At 33.9% G+C, this 21654-nt stretch overlaps 1 long non-coding RNA gene across 2 annotated transcripts in view; it reads right to left on the bottom strand.

Annotated features, from left to right (window-relative positions):
- Window positions 1-21654, bottom strand: part of LOC120891863 (uncharacterized) — a 54873-nt gene that overhangs the window by 15836 nt on the left and 17383 nt on the right. The window contains exons 2-3 of one of the 2 annotated variants that reach the window (XR_013430267.1): window positions 12794-12893; window positions 9252-9408 (exon numbers count right to left, since the gene is read on the bottom strand). This is a non-coding gene — a long non-coding RNA (uncharacterized LOC120891863). The remainder of the gene's footprint in view (window positions 1-9251; window positions 9409-12793; window positions 12894-21654) is intronic. The other variant, XR_013430266.1, reaches the window with a different exon arrangement.

Genomic DNA, 21654 nt, shown 5'->3' with positions numbered 1-21654 from the left:
CTGCTGTGTTTAATTGTTTAAAGAATATTTGTCATAAGAATGATAAAAATTCACAGGCCCTGGTTAAAATATTGATATAGAAAACTAGGGAAAATATTAAAGGTGATTCTCATTTTTTTGGTGAGACTATTTGGGTGCATAGTAAAAACATGGGAGATTGGGAAGAATGGGAAATGAGCTGTTTTATTTGGCACATGAGACAGAATTAGATCTCTGTTTTAGGTATATAACAAAACAAAACAAAAATCCCTGACAATAACTATGTAGAGGAGGAAAAAAATGTTTTGGTTCATGGTTTCAGAGGATTTAGTCCATAGTTGGCTGGTTTCCTTGCTCTGGGCCCACATGAGGCAGAACATTATGGTGGAAGAATATGGTGAAGAAAAGTTGCTCAGCTCATGGCAGCAGGGAAGCAGAAAGAGAGAAAAAGGCATGAACTCCTCCAGGGAATTCCCCCTCCAGTGACCTACTTCCTTCAACTGGGTTCCCACTTCTGGAAGTTCATTGAGCTATCAGCCCATTTGATGGATTAATGCACTGATAAGTGTAGAACCTACATAATCCAACTATTGCCTGAAAAACCTACCTCTGAACATGACTGCATGGGGGACCATGCTTTCAATACAATTCAAGACATCCAGATCCAAACAAAAACAGATGCTCTGTAAGATTTCTAGGACTGCCATGACAAAGTTGTCAAAATAGGTGACTTATCAAAAGAGCAATTTATTCCCTCATTGACCTTGAGGCTAGAAGTCTAAATTGAGTTGTTGACAGAATTAAGTGAGAGAGGACAGGAGAGGTATGTCATTTAGAGAGGGGACTATGAGACAGAAAACTGGCTTCTGCATATCCTAAATTTCAATGACAACTAAGATCCAATATAAAGAACCAAAGGTAAGAGGCATGGATGATAGATAACCATGGGACCAAACATCTAAGCTGTGAATAACTGATGAAATGTAAAAAGAAGAAGAAGGAGGAGGAGGGGGAGGAGGAAGAGGAGGAGGAGGAGGAGGAGGAGATGCAATGTGTGAGCAAACACAAAAAGAGGACGCAAGTGCTTTAATTTAATCACAACTTTCAAGAATCTAGTTTTGTTAGTATTTCATATAAGCAAAGTCAATCCAGTGTGGCCCAGTGGGTTTAGCACCTAGACTTTCCAAGATTCCTACATAATAGGGAACTGACATTTCTACAGTCCTCTTAAAAAGATCTTACCAGTACAGCAAACAGTGGATTCTGTATCCCCATATCACATATAAGAAAGGAACTTAGATGTTGAGAATATGTTTTTAGGGTAATGAGAAATTTCACAGTAGTATTTCAGCTCTACTGCAGGCTTTCTCAGCAGGAAAACCTTATGTTCAACTAAATTAAGATGATTATGCTGCTGCAGAGTGTTCACCATTGCCCTGAGACCAGGGAGGCAACCCTGTAAACAGATGAGAGCACCATCACAAAATCAAAATGCTTATGTTAATGTCTGAGAAGATTTAAGAATTTGGTGAAATAGAAATTCCAATATGGTGCTGGAGATGCTCTTTTCATTCTGAGATCAGTCCATAAAGATTGGTCCATGTCTGATAAAGGGAGAAAGAGAACTGCAAATTAGGTCAGGGTATTCTGGTATTCTTTAGTATCAACACACAAATCGGGTTGCAAAAATATATTTGGTATTAAGTTTGGCTGGTATCTCTTCCTTTTTCTTTTTGTTTGAAGTGGTTCTAAATTAGAGTGTCCTCATTAGCCTGGATGAGTGAAGATTCTACCACATTAGAAATACTCAGTTATTCATTCATACATGTGTTTATTTTTTCATTGTTTATTTTAAAATTTTTGGGTAAAGGAGAATCCACTTCATTACTCAAGGATCCATTTATTATTCTATAATCACATGGGGAAAATGTCCATCCACCCAAATTGTCTGTCTTTCATTCCTTATATTGCATTATCAGGCTCACTAACAGTTTTATTCTAGGAGTTTAGTCATGGCTTATTGTTATGGATTGGATGTGTGGTTCCCTCAAAAAGCTCACCTGTGAGACAATGCAAGAAGGTTCAGAGGAGAAATGATTGGATTTTGAGAGTCTTAATATAATCAGCTATTTATTCCCCTGATAAGTATTAACTGAGTGGTAACTGAACTGGTAGGATATGGCTGGAGGAGGTGGGAATTGGGGCGTGGCTTTGGGTATATATTTGTATTTGGTGAGTAGAGTCTCTCTCTGCTTTCTGATCTCCTTGATGTGAGCTGCTTCCCTCCACCACACTCTCCTGCCATGATGTTAAGCTTCACCTCCATCACTGAGGAATGGAGCCAGCCTTCCATGGACTGAATCCATGAGCCCTCAAATAAACTCTTCCTCCTCTATAATTGGTGGTCGAATCCTTTAGTCACAACAGTGAAAACACTAACTAAAACACTTATACCTTCAACTTACAAATTTTGAGACTTTAACCCTCATCCTATCATTACCATAAATTGTTTCTTATATCAAATTTGGATTTTCACATATTATCTATTGAACAGATATTTGCACAATCTTTTGATAGTATTTATCTCTAAACTGTTCAATTAATAAGAGAAGACATCTCAGAGAATGATGTTGGACAGAGTGTTTAATTTTCAGGGCTCATATTGAACACAACTGAAACAAAGAAAACAATAATACTTCAGATTATAATGGTACCTGAATCAATTTACTAAAGAGCAATTAATCTGGCACTTCAAAAATACTAAAATGGGCACCCTCACCTACCTTGGTGTGTTCCTTTTTTGCAAAGAAAAATGTACAATTTGAATTACAATTTTATTTTTCAAGACTTTATTTTCTTTTATCTTCTATTTTTCAAAAATGAATGTAATAGAGAAAAAATAGAACTCTGCTGTATCTGTCAGCAGAACTCAAAACACGATTAAAAAGTATACCAGCCAGGCATGTGGTTGCACACCTGTAATCCCAATGGCTCAGAAGGCTGAGTCAGGAGGATCATGACTTCAAGGCCAGCCTCAGCAATGGCAAGGCACTTAGCAACTCAGTGGACTCTGTCTCTAAATAAAATGTACAATAGAGGTGGGGATGTGGCCATTGGTTGAGTGCCCCTGAGTTCAATCCCCAGTACCAAAAAAAAAAAAAAAAGTATACCAGATGTTAAATATTTTAATTTTTTTTCCTAAAAGGTGCAAGGTATAATTAAAGAGTGAGAATCAAAATACATAAGTGATACATGATCCAACTGCAATGAGTATCCCTGGTAGCTAGAATATATTCATCCAATACACCTGTAAAAATGAGCCAGAATTTCTTAGGGAAATAACAGATTCTAGATGGAGGATAAGAATGTGTAAACTGAGCAGTGGCAAAAATCAAAGAAGCCAAAAGTCAAAGAAAGTACCAACAATGAGGTTTCTGACCAAGGATTCAGTAAACACTTTGAGCCTACCATTGGCCAGATGTGCATTACTTTGAGAAACAGTAAGAATATGAATTGCAGGAAATTGTTCTATATGTAGTTCATCTGTAAAATTAAAATGATACCAAAAATAAAACTGAAATGTTAAAGTTTGTTGATTAGCTTTGGAAGATGGTAGATAATCAAATGATTACACAGCAAAAATAAGCAAAGAATCAATGCCTATTTTTTCCTATATGAACTTCCTGTTAGTACAAATAATTGATGAAAGTTTCTCTTTATAAAACTCTTTGTTAAGACATAAAAGTAGAATTAAAAGATTATAATTAACCTCCACTGAGTTAAATGAGCCAGGTAATGGGAATGAATACACACACACACACACACACACACACACACACACACACACACAGTCTCCTGATAGAAGTATAAGACCCCAAAATATCAGACTTGAGTTTGAACAGTTCTCTATCATTAACTATCATTTTGCAGGCTATACAGAGAGCACTTATATTGCAGGGATGTAAAAAGCAACATCCACACTACAGAAGGAAAACATCTAAATAAAAATGAACTGTTTTCTTTAAAAATTTCAAAGAATAAAGGTAGGGAAAGACTCTACAGATAAAATAAAGACTTGAAAGACCTATCAACCCTTCAAAATATGTGGACTTGATATGGACCTCAATATAAACAAACTGCAATAAAATAAAAGATTACCAGGGAAATGTGAATGACATTAAGAAACTACTAATAATAATACTAAAAATACTAAATAACAATACTAAAAAATTGGGACATAAAAATGCTAATATAATAAAATAAAAATATAATTATATTATTTAAAAATTAATATTCTTTTAAAGATCTTCTGGAGATACATGCTGAAATATTTATAGATGAATAAATGTCTGGGAGTAGCTAATGGGTGAGGTGTAAAGGAAATAAGAGCTGATAATTTCTGAAGCTGAGTGGTGAGTTTTTGACAGTCCATTAAACCATTGCTTTCAGTTTTTGGTATGATTGACTTTTTCATAATAAAGAGGTGATAATTGATGACATCCAATAACCCAAATATAGATTTAAGTGCAGTTTCCTAGACCCTTTGTAGGAATACTGGCTATATAGCATTTTTAGCAAAAGAAAACCAAGCAGTTCATTAAATCTTTATTGGAAAAGTTTTAGGAAAATTGGTAAGACAACATCATAACCTCCTGCCACTCAATCCTTTACAAAATTGCCATCAACCCCACATTTCAACCACACATTTAAAGAGGTTTTCTATCTGCTTCAGGTCACATTAAAGAACCTTAAAGGGCTAGAATGTATGGTAATAGCTCAAAAAACAAATGCTTATATTTAATGATTACCTATTTAATTTTTATCATTATTATTTATCAGTATTTTATCAGTATTATATATTAGTATATTTTATCAGTATTATGAACTGCCTGTTAGTACAAATAATTGATGAAAGTTTTTCTTTATAAAACTCTTTGTTAAGACATAAAGTAGAATTAAAACATTATAATTAACCTCCAGTGAGTTAAATTAGCCAGGGAATGGGGACAAACACACACCACACACACACACACACACAGAGTCTCCTGATAGAAGACTTAAGACAAAAAATTAAGCATTTATACAAGTAATTAAGAATAGGATTGTTCTCTAATTATCTTGGAAAAGTATTCACATTATAACATGAAAATATATTGTTTGATTTTCACGAATTTCAATTCTATATATCTTTGAGACCATAGTATAGTAAATGAAACTATCATACATGTAATAAAGGTCTAAATAAAGGTTGATCCTTGACACAATTAATTGCTTTCCAGGAAGTTTGTATGAAGAAACTGGAAAGTCAGATGAAGATTAGTATATACTGTTTCATCACAATATTATTTAAATGATAATGTTTTAAAAATCAGAGTTTTCAAGGATAGCTACATAATTAAGTTATATCTCCTCATGGGGGAATATTTTATAGTGTTAGGGAAATCTAACTTAAAACAAAGTTTTCAACCCAGAAATACTCTCAGCAAGGTAGTAGAAGAAAAACTTTTATTATTGAATAAACATTAGACTGTGATGCACATTTCTGACAATCTAACAAGAGATTACCAAAAGAGAAAGAAATCTGACCCATTTTTGTAGCCAAGTAGATACAAACCATTACATAAATGTTTTAAGATACACAGTAATGAATCCTCAAGCAAAATACCTTCACAGCACAATTTCTCACAACCATAGTTCCTGCTAAATTTACCTGGAAGTTGGGTTGATCCTCTGCATTCTCTAATTGACTATATCCAGCAGAAAAGCTCCCAATTTCCCACAGAAAGGAGACGATAGATGCTATTTTAAAAGATAGCTCACCGTACTGGAAAAAGACATTCCTAAGTCATAAAGCTGACAAAAAGCCTATCTTGTTTTTTAAAGGATTTATACATAGTTTAAAGAGAGGAGACAGTATTTACCATGACAGTTTTCTAGAGTAAATGCATTACAAGAAAGGAGGGAGGAAAATCTCTTCCCAGTGATGCTGGAAGCATCACAATACTGAACCTCAAAGTATATTACAGAATTACAGTATTAGAAACAGCATGGTACTGGCAAGAAAATAGACATGAAAATAATGGAATAGAATAGAGACAAAACTATAGAGATATAATCATTTGATAATCAAGAAAGTTTCCATATATTGTACAAAGATAACAAATGTTTCTAAGAAAACTTATTATCCATATGTAGAAGAATGAAAACTGATTCCTATCTCTGACCTTACATAAAAGTCAAACCAAAATGGATCAAAGACATAGGCACTAGACCAGAAACTCTGCAACTGTTAGAAGAGTATGTGAGCTCAACACTCCAATATACTGGCACGGGCATCAACTTCCTTAACAAGAGTCCTAACGCTCAAGAAATAAAAACAAGAATCAATAAGTGGAATGGCATCAATTTAAAATGCTTCTGAAGAGCAAAGTAAAAATTTAAGAGTAAGTAAGAAGAGAGACCCTACAGAATGGGAGAAGATCTTTGTCACCTGCTCCTCAGGGAATTAATATCCAAAATATATAAAGAAATAAAAACCTTTACACCAAAAAGAAAGAATAAATAAAGACATACAACCCATTTAATAAGAAAATAAAATAACTAAAGAGACACTTCTTGAAAGAAATATTACAAATTATCAATAAATATATGAAAAAGTGTTCAACATTTCTAGCAGTCAGGGAAATGCAAATCAAAACTACACCCAGTTTTCATCTCACTCCAGTCAGAATGGCAATTATGAAGAGCACAAACACAAATGTTGTTGAGTATGTGGGTAAAAGGGAACACTCATATATTGTTGGTGGGACTGCATACTAGTACAACCACTCTGGAAGGCAGTATAGAGTGATCTACTCCTTGGTATATTTTTTAAAAATATAAAATCAGCATGGTGTAGGGATGATGCAGACACATCAATGTTTATGGCAGCACAATTCACACTAGCCAAGCTACGGAACCAGCTTATGCCCATCAACAGATGAAGGTATAAAGAAAATGTGAGATATATATATATATAACTAATACATTTTTAAAAAATCCCTTTGTTCATTTTTAACAGTGATAATTAAGCTTCATTGGGTTTTTTTTGCTTTTATTTTTCTTTATAGTAGTTATCAAAAGTATGGTAAGCTAATGTATGATAATGATATGGTAATGTGTTTAAATAAATGTTAACAGAAAACTAGGTTTTCTTATGATCAGACATGGATGAGAATGGAGACCATCATGCTATGTAAAATAAGTGAGACCCCAAAAGTGAAGGGCCTGATGTTTTCTCTCCTATGTGGAAACTAGACGGCTGAAAAAAGCAAAAGTTTAAAAAAAAAAAAAAGCCAGGGGATCCCATGAAAATAGAAGGGGCATCAGTGAATTAGAAGTAGGGGACTGAAGGGGAAGGACTGGCAAAGGGAAGAATGAAGGAATGAATCTGACCAATTGTAAATAAACTGTAAACAAATACAAGATCAATAGAATAAAAACAGAGAGAATAGGGGGAGAAAGGAGGGAAGGGAAAATGGAAGCACTGGGGATTGAATTGGAGCAAATTACATTTTGGGCTTATAAAATTATGTCAAAATGAACCTCAATATTATCTATATCTATAATGAATAAATAATCTTTTTTAAAAATCTCTTCCCTCATTTTTAACAGTGATAATTAAGCCTCCATTTTTGCTTTTGTCTTTATGATAGTTATCAAATGTATGGTATGCTAATATATGATAATCCTATGGTAATGTGTTTAAATAAATGTTAACAAAAAACTATGTTCAAATTTATGTATGCATTTTATACCAAAACAAAATTTATCAGTGTAAAGATGGTATTGACATATGATCTCTATATTTTAGGAATTGTTTTTTCATTTCATTGTATGCTAATAGCTTTAAAGTAATATTAAATAATTTTATTAAATTGAAGATACAACATAAAGAATAACATGAAAAGTAGTATCTTGGATAGTTTTTTCTACCTTCTATTGTACTAATTTGTTCATTATGTACAGGTATTAAATCTATAATCTGATAGAAATGCATATTTTTTAAAGAAAAGTTAATTTTGATATCCCTCTCAAGTTTAAAGGAATGCTGAATCAAAGATATAGTCAATAATACAAAACATTTATACTCCCAAGATGTTGATAAAGCACTGTTGTTTTCACTAAGTATTTATCTTGAAATAAAACTATTCAGCATTTTTTTTTGGGGGGGGAAAGTGTTTGGAGTGATAAAATTGCTCTGGAACTAGAAAGTGGTGATGACCTTATCACATTAGAATGGTACAAAATATCACTGAATTTTACAATTGGTAAATTTAATGTTGTGTATGCATTGCCACAGTAAGAAAATAAAACTACAATAAAGAAAAGACATCTGTAACAAGACTGCTTCTATTTAGGTATTTTAAAAATCAAGCAAAAAATGAGGATAGACAAGTATATATATATATATATATATATATATATATACTTCACATATATACCTGCAACAAATTTATTACCTGTAATAAATTAACTATGGATGTTAGTTTTAGACCTTCCATAAAATTTGATGTATGAATGAAAGGAGGAATAAAATCAGTAACATTTGGTCTAGTTTTAGCATGAAAGTAAAATAAGATTTAGAAGAATTAAGGGAAAATATAGCAACATTGGTTTTGCAAGTTTTACTTTCTTTCCCTTTCTTTTTTTGGCCACTCTTAAGCAAGGCAATCTCGGTACTTTTCTCATCTGAGCATGAAATGACATTAATGATATTGCATTTCATGTGCTAGAATTATCTGAAACAGAAGTCCCAGCTTCAGGGATGTAATTATGTAGCAACTGGCCCATCTCCACTGTGCTTAGCCTAACTATCCACAGGGCAGCGCCCTCTATTATAGCATACTTTAGAATCTTCCCATACAATAGTCTTGGAGGACTGAAAACTTCTACGTCTTAAGTTGCTTATACTTTTACCACAAAAAAATGTTAACTGGCCTTTGTTGTCCAGGAGAACCTGGACTCATATTTGGAAAAACAATGTTTCTAAGAAATAAGATAAAATGAGTAGACTTTGCTGCTTGCAATTTCTCCTTTTATATGAATTATCTCATTTCTATTTATACAAATCAATTTATTTGGACAACTTCAATATCTATTTTTGTTTTCATGCTGTAGTTCTATAATAAACCTAAAACTTTGTCTGGCACTAAACCTTGTTAGATTATCTCACTTGATTGTCCAAATACATTAATGTGTTAGATAAATAAGACAGACATTACTGTCCTTACCTTATTTATCTTTTCCAGAAGAAACAATCTCATATCTTCTATTCAGTTCTTCCAAGGCCCAGTTCTAATTGCAAGACTCACTTCTTGTTTGTTCTTACTTGATTCTGTAAGAAACATGTCACCTCCTAAAAAGTAATATGCACTTATCTCTGGAAATCTAGAAAACAGAGAACAACATCAAGAAATTGCAGTTCAGTATGAATCTCATTGCTTGGAGCGTAGGTTAATTTTTAGAAGAATCACATTTTCAGTCTTTGTAGATAGATGATCCTAGAGAGTTCAAAATTTAAACCTATGGTATGCAAAAATCGAATCTTTTTCTCACCCAATTCAGGATCAAAAATGTCTCAGATAAATATTCAGTCAGTTCAAAATTTAAGTCACTCTTAAAATATTTCCCTCCCTTAATCCTAAGGTGTTTTTTTATTTATTTGTTTGTTTTGGGGGGTACCAGGGATTGAACCCAGGGGCACTTAACCACTGAACCACATCCACAACCCTTATTTATATTTTGTCTGGAGACAGAGTTTCACTAAGTTGCTTGTGTCCTAGCTAAAATTGCTGATGCTGGCTTTGAACTCACAATCCTCCTGCCTCAGCCTCTGAAGCTGCTGAGGTGTACACCTAAGGTAGTTTTTGAGCTCAGGAGTAAATGTTACCTATTTTTGTGTGTGTAGTAGATGAAATTGTGAAAATTTTTCCTGCTTACAGTGGCTTCCTCCAACTTTCAGTTGAAGGATAGCTCATTTCTCCTGCAAGTACCTAGTGCACAGCAGCTAACACAATTCCTAGACTGCCCTCCTGGCCACTTGTAGGACACACTTGAATCTCTCTTCCCAGAAAGTTAATCAGTTTGGTACTTGATCCATCTACTAGCTCTAGTACAACTATTGTAGGGACAGATCAGGCTAGGCACTGAAGATAGCAGGAAACAGTTTTATTTGGCTGCAGCCAGATTCAGAGGACAAAGCTTTTGCTGTAATCAATCAATCCCCTGAACCCCAAGTTCAGGTAGTTTCAGAATTTTATACCCAGCATGTAAGGAAAGGGGCTCAGAAGTTCACAGTATTCAGAAGTTCACATAAAAGCAGTTTTTTTATTTCACTGTTCTGGGCAAGTTAACCCTTCAAGGACAACACCCGAGAAGGGGAGAGCTTCTTCTCCCTTTTCTTTCCTCCCCCTGCCAGCTGTTACCATGGAGCCCAATTGGTAACTTCTCTTACCTTAGAAATGTAGACATCTCTGTGAAGCCCCAGCTCAAATCCAGAGGCCTTCTTTACATATTTCTACAAACTACTATACTGGAAACATGTTTGTGAAAAACAGGTAAGAAGGTGACCAGCACCTGGAATGCTGATTTCTTCCCAGCCAGTGGCCCAGTAAAATAGGGCAACATGAAAATAGAAAGTTTATCTAGATTGAACTCTTTTGTAGAGACTCTTTTGATGACAGTCTTAAAATCAGCCGTGGTGAAGATTTCTGGAGAAGACCAGTTAAGACTTTTCTGTGGAGAAAGGGGGTGCTACTATACAACCACATCCACCATCTGGTTTTCCACCCCTGTCTTGAGCAACAAGACAAATATTGTCTTCCACTGGGTCACCTAACAAATTCTAGACCTCTTCCACTAGATGTCCTTATGCAATCCCACTATCTCTTAACTGCTCCTTAAACTCCTATTGGCTGATATTTTCTCTCAAAGGCTTGGCTTTTTCTTATATATGTCCTGAGAAATAAAGAGCAATCTCCCTCTAGGCTCTAGAATTTTCCCAAATATTTCTGATGGTTTCAACACCAATCCTTGTGTGGTGCAGAATACTCCTATGAAATAATAGAGTCTTAGTTGCTTCTCTTCCTCAATTCTGCTTAGAAGAGCATCTCTCTACCCTTTTCTCCCTTACTGCCTTTATATCGTATACAAACATTCCTCACTTTGCATACATGTATGGTACCATAAAATTACTAGGCAAACCCAAATCACACAAAGCAATATTAAGAATCAAAGGGAAAACTATTTTGCTCTTTGACCCTTTCTTTTTAGGGAGAGATTTGAAACCAAGCATACTTCACTACTGGGCTACATCCCCAACTCTTTCGAATTTATTTTTAAATTTTTGAGACAGGGTCTCAGCAGGATGCCCAGCCAGGCCTTGAACTTGAGATCCTCCTGTCTTCACCTTTAGAGTCACTGGGATTACAGGTATGCCCCCACTGTGGCTAGTTTCTTCGCCTACACAAATGTATATCAAAAACTTTAACTGTTCTGATTTTGGATTATAAATGCATAGAAGATGACAAGAACAGTAAAGCTGTTGTTTATTTAACACAGCATATTTGAAAATGTTAGAAACATTAAGAATTATTTTATTTCTTTGTAAAAAAATTGAGTAGTTTGAACAGATTGTCTTCTTTTCCTTATATAACTTATGATTACTGAGAATCTTTACTATTCTTTCAAAGTTGTATATTCCTTACTAAGTTTGGAACAGTGTCAACATTTCTCCTTTTGATCTTCAATGTCATGAAATATCCTCAATAGTCCTTTTCATGTAAAGGCTTTTGCTGATATCAATTTCTCTGGGACAGCTTTATCCTTTATGTGAAAACCACTTTCCTCTTTTGTGTTGGTAAAGTCAATTTAACTCTGTTCCCATAGCTGGTACCTAGATTCTCTTGCAGTGTCAACATGGTAGCTGTGTTAATGTACCCATAGTCAGGCCCTGCTTCTATAACTCCATTCACTTTCAAATAAGATATTTAACTTCCAGAAATATCTTTTTTGTTTGTTTGTTTGCTTGTTTTTTAAAACTTCATTTTTATCTTTGCTGGGCAGTTTCACCTTTTTATTATACATTTCTGTAAAATATTAGATGAATTTATCCCCAGGCAGAACATACAGCTGCATGTTGCTATCTGCACATGAGGTAGCAGTTGCACAATGCCCAATCCCTGTCAGGCTTTCAAGGATGTGATTGGTAATGAATATGTTAGTCAACTTTTTGTCAATGTGACCAAAACACCTGACATGAAAAATTCAGATGGAAGAAAAGTTTCGTTTGGGCTAGTGGTTTCAGAGGTTAAGTGCTTGGTCAGCCAACTCCATCTCTTTGGGCACACAGTGAGGTAGAACATCATGGCAGGGGGTATGGGGAGGAGCACTGTTCACCTGATAGTGGCTGGGAAACAGAAAGATGATACTGAAGGGAAGATGAACCTTCCAGGGCACAGTCCCAGAGATCTATCTCCACTAACCACACCCCACCTGTCTACAGTTCATTCAAACTAGGATAGATTTAATGCCTTACAGCTCCCATAATCCAGTCAATTCCCCTCTGAATATTTCTGAATTAACACAGGAGATTTTAAGGGATATCTTATATGCAAACCATAACAATGTACTACTGTTATATAAGATTTGTAGACTTAAGAACTAGTAGTAGAGCTGCTGTTTTATGTAATTATCCATAGCTAATTATGCTATGGTGATTGAAATTTAAAACATGTTATTGGGGGATTGGTGTTACTTAACTAAACTACAGTACCTGGAATTCATTTCTCTGCTCTTCTTTCCCCAGGTGACCTTCAGTCTCCTGTTTCCTGAAGCTGCAGATAAACAGGGGCTGTAGAAAAGAAACTGAACTACTAAAAAGGGGGAAATCATTAGGAGATAGTTTAAAAATATTGACTTTATAATTGAAATGTTATTTACACATGCTTATTCATATATAATGTTCATAATTTTCATATTACCAACATTTAACAACCTGGTTTTATGAGTATATAATAGATCATCAAATAATAACTACATTTTATTGAGTGCTCCTATATACTAGACAATGTTCCAAATGCTTGTAGTATTATATAATTGAATGTCTTCAATATTTTTAGTTAGGTATTATTATTACCCACATTCCCGAAATGAGAAAACTAAGGTACAGAGAGTTTAAATTAATTAGGGAAGCTGGAGAGATCATAAGTCAGAATCTATGACCGGAATTCAAGCAACCTAATTCTAGTGCCTAATCCACTGTTCTTCTAGGCTACATTTCAATATTTTTCAATATTATTTATTCATTCTGCACCCTTTTGGGTATTTAGACTTTGGCATTTTTCTGTTTTCTTTGTACAGAGATCTTGTATACATTCATGTTTTTTTTAAACAAAAAAAATCCATAACTTGAGTTATTGTATCAAATTTTTATGGTTGTTTTTAAGTTTTAAAGTTGAATTTTTCAAATCCCCCTTGAAAGCATTTATGCCAATTTCTATTTCCATAAGCAATGCATTAGATTGCCTATCTAGACAATTCTCACCAAATAGCACATTTGAACATATTTTTACCAGCTTTTGTATTTCTTTTGTCAATTACTATGATTATTCTTTGTCTGTTTTTATTGACACTATTAAAAATTATTAGCATGCTTTTATACACCAATGATAATCAACTCATGTCACCTGTTGGATGTGTTCTACACATTTTAAGCAAGACTTAAATTAACTCATGCAGTATTTATAGGAAAATTGTTGATTTTGCATATTCATTTAGTTACTGCTCTTTTTTCCTGGATGAGGCAGAAACATTGTGAAAATAGCATAAAATGAGAGTTGTTATGAAAGGACAGCAATGCTAATGAGTTTAGAATTCATTATGGTATCATACAGGTTTGTTTTAAAATTCCATATATGAAATAAAATTAGAATTATGCAGAGTAGTTTAAGAACTCAAAACTTCTGAGCAGAACTACAAAGGAATAAAATAAAGAATCTGTAACCAAACTAAGGAAGAAAATCAGAACAAAACTTGCAGCACAGTTGTGATTTAATGCTGAATGATAAAAATGAGGGTCAGGAACTGAGGCAGATGTGTATTGACAGGCTGGAGGTGAAGGTCTAATGATTATGCTGAAGCCTCCCCAAATTAATCATATCACATCCAATCAATAAGAGAGATGAGGAATAGCAAAAATAGCATTTATATAGATTTTACATATCAGTAAACCAGATGAAGAGGTGGCACAATCAGATGACTTGTTTTTATAATGCAAAGTAAGCCATTTAGGCTGAGAATATTGACGTTCACTAGTTCACTATTTTTTTTTAAGAATTTTGGTTCATTTACCTTCAGGGCAGAGTCTTCCTTGCATGATGAACCCGGAAGCAATATTAATACTTGCTATCTGATTATGCAATAGTATAATACATCCACTGCCACCTCCTTTCAATTGCTGATTCTCTTTGCACATTAATCTTTCCAGCCTCAGATTTTATTTATGCTGTATGGATAATATTTTAATTGTGTGAATGTGAAAAAATACAATAAATATCACAGGGAAATTTTCAGAGAGAAGGATTCCAACTGAGGAGGCAATACATAATATACTTGGAAGGCTTTAGAGTTCCAGATTTTGATTTCGAAAATGATACATCATTGCTTTGATGGGTGCAAGATAAAGTTAATAACTGACCTAAATTATTCACTTCCAAGCCAATTTATCTCAAAGTACATTTCTTTGTACTCTCATCATAAAAGAGATGTAATTTTAAAACTTAAATTAATTTTGGTATATTTATGTGTCAACTTTTTTTTTCCTCTCTGTCATGATAAATGGAGCACTGATTCTTAAAAGCTTTCCTAATCTATCTGCACACTGGAGATGACCATCTTGATCAGAATTCAAAAGCTGCTGCTAATTTCTTCCTTGCACTATGCTACAAAGTTCACTTCCCCACATTCTTAAAAAAAAATCTAATAATGGGCTGAGATTGTAACTCAGTGGAAGTGCGCTTGCCTAGCATATTTGAGGCACTTAGTTTGATTCTCAGCACCACATATGAATAAATAAAATAAAGGTCCATCAACAACTAAAAAATAATTTAAATATATATATCTAATGTCTCAGTAAGTGATATTTGGGGTCAAAATTAAATGAAAAATTTTGTATTTTTTTCTTGTCTATAAAATATTCTGAAGAGTGGTCACACAAAATATTTTTTTGCTTTGTTAAGTGTAGTAAGTAATCTATAATTTAGACTATGAAAGTGGTACTAATTTACATAGTTTATTCATGCAGAAATCACTAAATTACCAATAGCTGAAGAGTCTTACTAAAGCAAGTATATTTTTAGATATTTAATTTATTAGTTTATTGTCTTACCAAAACATTTCCCAAAGTAGAAATTGTCATTCAAATCAGCATAGTCTGAAATTTTTAGAATTTCAAAAACTTCTATTTACTATCAACACCATTGAATTGTTTTCAAATTCTCACTTTATGCAGAAGAATATATGTGGTCCCTATTTCATAGCTTAAAGATAATTAGCCTCCAATTTTCACCAGTTATATTTTCACCTGTGCCCCTTGCAAAGTTCAGGAATTTCAGACTTGTCCAATTACTCTGACCCTTCTTTCCAGGTGAATGAAAATGCAAAGCATCTCTTTCCCATAAGAAATTAGCCCATGGCCTACTAACCTCTCAGGTCATATCCCAATAGCTCTTATGCTGTCATTTAAAATGATTTTTCTTATGATAAATCCACAATAGCCTAGTCAGTCATTGTAATATAAAAAAAAATGACACCTGATGTAGAGTATATTTGTATTGCTGAAGAAAGCCAGAACAAATTCCTTCTGAAATAACACTATAAATTACATTCATTTATAACATGGGCAATTGGTAGCTCCATTCCTTTTGTAATTTATAATTCTATTCTTGCTCTTATTTATAGGAAAAGGAAACGATCTTAATAAGTAAAGCTGGAAGAGAACTGAACTGTTGCTTTATTGTTGAAGCATCTGGACCATTTCTGCTTTAGCAGCAGAGATATATTTCCTAGGCCCTTCCTCTCTCTTCTCATCCTCACACCCACTAACTGTGGAATAGGCATTTGTTTACAGTAGCTTTTGGTTTTCAAAAGCTTTAAAATGTTATAAAAGAAAGAAAATGTTACTGATCATAACAGAAACAGCTAGTTTAGTGATAGAAAGAGAATGGTCCTCTATGTTTTGAGATAACGTGAGTGGAAGAATGAGAATATATAGAAGCTGAACAATCAAAGATTAAAAAATAATTATTTGTCCAGAGAGCTACCCTAGAGGAAAACTTATGGATGTTTGTGAGCATAATTCACACTATACAAATCAGTAACTGAGAGCAACTTTGGGTTATTTAGAGCTGAGAATAAATTGTTAGAAATCATTTGCATGGCTTGACTAAAAATGACAAAATATCCCTATTAAAATCATTATTTGGGACTCTAATACATTTTGAGAGAGAGAGAGAGAGAGAGAGAGAGAGAGAGAGAGAGAGAGAGAGAGAGAGAATTTTTTAATGTTTATTTTTTAGCTTTTCGGCAAACACAACATCTTTGTATGTGGTGCTGAGGATTGAACCCGGGCCGCACGCATGCCAGGCCAGCACGCTACCACTTGAGCCACATCCCCAGCCCTCTAATACATTTTTTGTTCCTTCTGGAAATCTGCTCTATGCAACTATTTCTTAATAAATACTTTTTCTATAGAGTAATGTTAGAATGCCTGTTCTAAATGCCATCTGGATTCTGTGAAACAAATTTCTTATCATTTTCTCAACATTGTTTCCCAAATATCCCCTTTTACCTAACCCAATGATCTACCCTATAGGAACAAAATATTTAATTGAATGATAGAAACAATATGTACAATTATGTTTTTTCAGAGGTAGCAACCATATGACATTATTTTAACCTCTTTTATTCTGTTTTCACTGTGCTGAAAAGAATCATAGCTAAATCTGGCTAAACTGGTTTCTTCACCTGTGAACAAGCACATTTGTACCTGTTTTGTTCCTTCTTGGACAAATCCTGTCTATTCCTCAGACCTCATTTTCTTAAGGAAGCCTCCTTTAACCACCTCTTGCTATCATCTGAAACCTCTCATTTCAATACCAACATCTGTAATGGACAATTTTCAACCACATGTGATATATAAATGTAAAACCTAGCCTTGTACACAGTTGTCCTGGTATATTGGTTCATTTTACAAATAAAATATTAAAAAACGAAAGGATCAATTTTTTATCTTTAGTTTCTCATGTGAATATACATTATCTCATGAAGAGTTGAGAAGTATATTGCCTACACTAAAACTTACAGACAAATAGAAATATAGGAGCAAACTTAAGGAATAAAGGTTGCCTAGTAATAACATTATCATCTCTTTAAAATTCCATGCATTTTTCTATTAATGGAAACAACCCCATGCTATTTTCTTTTGGTAGCAGATTCATTACTTACTATTTTTTTTATTTTTTAAATTCTCTTTTAATAAACAATTAAAAATTAGATCTATTATCATGTACAACATGATGTTTTGAAATAAATATTGGGGATACATAACTCAATGCACTATCTTATTTTTGTGGTAAGAACCCTTAAAATCTGCAATTAGTACTTTTGTTATAGAATATAATCAAAATATTGTACAATAGATCTCTTCAACTTATTCAATCTAACTGAAATTTTCTTTTCTTTGACCAACATCTTCCCAAACCTTCTTCAGATCCTGGGAACTCTGCTTCTAAGAGATAGATTATTTTAGATTGCATGTGTAGGATCTTGCCTCATTTGTCTTTGTGTATCTAGCTAATTTCAGTTAGTGTTATCTGATTCGTCCATGTTGTCACAAATTGATACCACCAGTTACTAGTAAGGAGTTCTGCTTCCTCACATGTTGAAGTATAACATTAGAGAAGCTCACTGAGGCAAGCATAAATAAAGCAGGATTACTTAAATAAAGAATTAATAAAGAATTAAATAAAGCAGGTTTATATAAAAAGGGGTAACATAGATTTCTCCTGGGTGGTAGAAGGGAGCCATAGCTGGTATCCTGGTATCTCAAGAAGTGAGAGCATTCTGCCCTTTTTTTTTTTTAATGTCCTAGGCTTCTTTTGTTCTCCTGCTCTCTTTTTTCCTTATCTCTCTCCTTCCTGCAAAGGTGACTAGGTCCAGGAGATGCTCAGGTGGGATGGTCAAAAGGTGAGAAGCAGATGGAAGGGGAAAAGGCCAAATGGAGTGATCTGGGCAGGAAACAGCCCAGAATGCTTTAATTAACCACTTTTACAGCTCCCTGTAGGGAGGGACAGTCCCTGGGACTGGTTACCTTAGCAACAGGATGGAGCAGGGGCAGGTTATCTTGATAAGGGTGGAGAACATTTCTATCCTTCTCCAACTTCCCAGACACAAATTGGCCTCCCTGATAGATCTGACCTGATTTTCCTGTCTATATTGACTGCAGATCTTTAATGCTGGCTTCAAAATGACCAAATATCCTCCTTTTTTGTGAGGCTGAATAGCATCCCAGTGTGTACATAAACCACTTATTGATGCATAGTTAATGTCAATCTTACATCTTGGCTAATGTGAATATTGCTACAGTCCATGACCACTTTCAGCAATAAATGTAAAATGTCCCTTGTATACAAAGCATAGTGGAGAGATGCAGTGATATGTTAGAGAGGTACTCCGCAACCAACTGGGCACATGTAGGGTGTACTATGGTTTTACCCAAATGCAATGTGAGAATGCTAGAATTTTGGATCATGAATCAAAGATCTTTTCAGAGTACCTCATAAAAATTTCAAAGTTTGGCTTTCTTGAAACAAATATTATGGTAGTCCAAAATAAAAGAATATATACAGTGAGAAAGGAAGGACAAGATTTTAGAGAAGTTAATGCTGCTAATGTTTTAAGAAAAGCTGCAACTTTTATGACTATTATGATTGAAAGATTTTCATTGGTGATGGTGGTGATTTGAAAAACATATATCAAGGTTTTTATGATAATTCCCTTCTTGAGTATTGAAATTTTGTTTCACCCTCTGTTATTGTTTGCTATTTGTTTGTTTATGTGAGTGGGGAAGGATAATTTGTTTGTTTTCCTTGGTCATTGTGTTTTCAAGATGTGAAAATTACACCTAAAGTCATTTCAGAACCTGTTTACTTTAAGTTGACAAAGACATAAGAAGAATAGGAGCTTTAAGGTGATCTGCATGCTTGAAGATAATAAAATTCTAAATTTAGTCTCAAGTGCCAATAATAATCATTTTTGCACAACAGAAGGATTTTGATTACTTCTTTATTTAATTTAAAACTCACAGTAAAAAAAATATTCACATTTGGATAAGTAACTTTAAATATTAATCTGAAAGTAGAGAGGAGCTAGGCCTGGTGACACAAGCCCATAATCCCAGTGGCTCCAGAGGTTGAGGCAGGAGGATCACAAGTTCCAGGACAACCTCAGCAATTTAGCAAGGCCTGAAGCAACTTAGCAAGACCCTGTCTCAAAAATAAAAATAAATAAATAAAGGGCTGGGGAGGTAGCTCTGTGGTAAAGCATCTGTGGGATCAATCCTCAGTACCCACCCACTCCCCCCCCAAAAAAGAAAGAAAGAAAAAGTAGGGAAGAAAACACTTAAATTCAAGTTCATTTCTCTCATTCATTCAAAGCCATAGACATAGTTTGTCTCTTTTATTTCCTCTGAAAATAAAAAGAACAAATAAAGACAACAATGTCAATCAACTATTTGATTGAAAACGTGATAGACATAATGGCCTGAAGGCATAGCCCAGAGGTAGAGCATGTACTTAGCATCTGGTTGATCCTGAGTTCAATAACCAGAACCCCAATCCCCCAAAATATTAAGGATTCTTTTTCTAATCTTGGGGTCAGTGTCAGAGTATTTCCAGGAACTCTCAGAAAACTGAACAATTAATATACATAATCCCATTATATAATCAAGAAATTATCAACACATGGCCCTACCCAAGTATTAGAGGTACCAGGAATTTCCTATTCTGCTCCACAGAGTCACCATACAGAAGGGGCATATACTTCCTGTACTATCATGAATCATAAAAATCTTTATCATGTAAATCTCACACACAAGCATTATGTACTACCTGATACACAATAGGCACTCAATAAATATTTGGTGAATGGATCGTGACTAGATTGAGGGAAAACAAAACTCCATCCATGTTCAGCTGGTATATATTCTCTGACCAGTACTTTGATCATTTTCCTCAAAACAATTTTTTGAAAAATTCCCTTTTTTTAATTCTCTGATTTAGCAATACCACTTCTAGCAATTTATCTTAAGAAAATAATTGGCAAGTGCTCACTAACATATTCAAAAATATAAACAATATCTAACATTACCAAAATGAAAGTCGTCTACATGTTCAATGATAAAATAACTTGGTAAATAACTTGGAATATTGTATGGTCACAATTTTTTTTGTGTGTGTGAAGAGGTTAATTAATAATGAAATCACCACCTAAAAGAGAAAACACTGTGGCATGCAAAGAGAGAAACTATATCAAACTGTTACCGGCAACACAAACAATCTAAGCTAAAATAAATGTTTAAACAAAAATCTTAGAACTTACATTTCAAGCCAAGCAACAAGTGACCATATAGATCCACATGTACCCAAAACTACTGACTATTTCAGCAAATCACCTAGTTTATACAGCTCACAAGTCCCTGCCCTGAATATGATTGCTATCTTATGCCATATAACCATCCATAACTATCTTCCGTTCCTGAAATTCCACAGGCACCCTTCCCAGGCTTTCCCATTTGAGACACAGTGAAGCTGTGTCAAAATGTTTTCCATAGTAAATTTAATAAACCTAGTTTTATATATTCTGCAGGTTTTCCTAATGGTTTTATAAGAGGAGCCAACCAAGTTTTTTATATCTTTTTGCTAGTAATACATGTAGTATGATTATTTGTGTGGTAAGGTTCTGAATCACTTCATTCTTGTAAAAATTATTTTAATTTATACTTTTATGTAATAAAGATTTACTGTTTTCAATACAAAGAGGAAAGAGTAAACAAAATAGGATAAATTTTAAAAGAATTAAAGAACATCTAATAACTACTATCTGTAAAGGGAACATTAGCTCACTTCTTTTTTTTAATTCTCCCCATCCTATTTCTTATTTTCTCTTTCTAAATCTGTCATATTTGTGGCCCAAATCCAAATTTTCAATTTATTACATAATTTATATTTCCTTCCAAAAATACTTCTGGCACATGTATATGACTAATATATATTTATTAACTCAACATTAGTAACAGTATTACTCAGATACTCTGTCATTTCTTTTCAATATCCTTGATCTGTCAAGAGAAAAAAAGATGTTTTTAAAATCTCCTACAGTGATTTTCTTTCTGTAAATTACTCTCATATTCCACATATCTTTTGCCTTCTGTATTTTGAAACTGTGACTCATAATTGTTATATCATCATGGGGGATTATGACTTTTACTAAGGTAAAATTACATTCTGTGTTCCATTTAATGATTTTTCTGCTTCAAATTCTAATTTGCTAGAATTTTTATTATTTTGTTTTTGATTT

The sequence above is a fragment of the Ictidomys tridecemlineatus genome, chromosome 2 (genome assembly GCF_052094955.1).
Source record: "Ictidomys tridecemlineatus isolate mIctTri1 chromosome 2, mIctTri1.hap1, whole genome shotgun sequence".
In the NCBI taxonomy this organism is placed as follows: domain Eukaryota; kingdom Metazoa; phylum Chordata; class Mammalia; order Rodentia; family Sciuridae; genus Ictidomys; species Ictidomys tridecemlineatus.
Note: the sequence above shows the minus strand (reverse complement) of the source record. Positions and strands in the feature narration are given on the sequence as shown.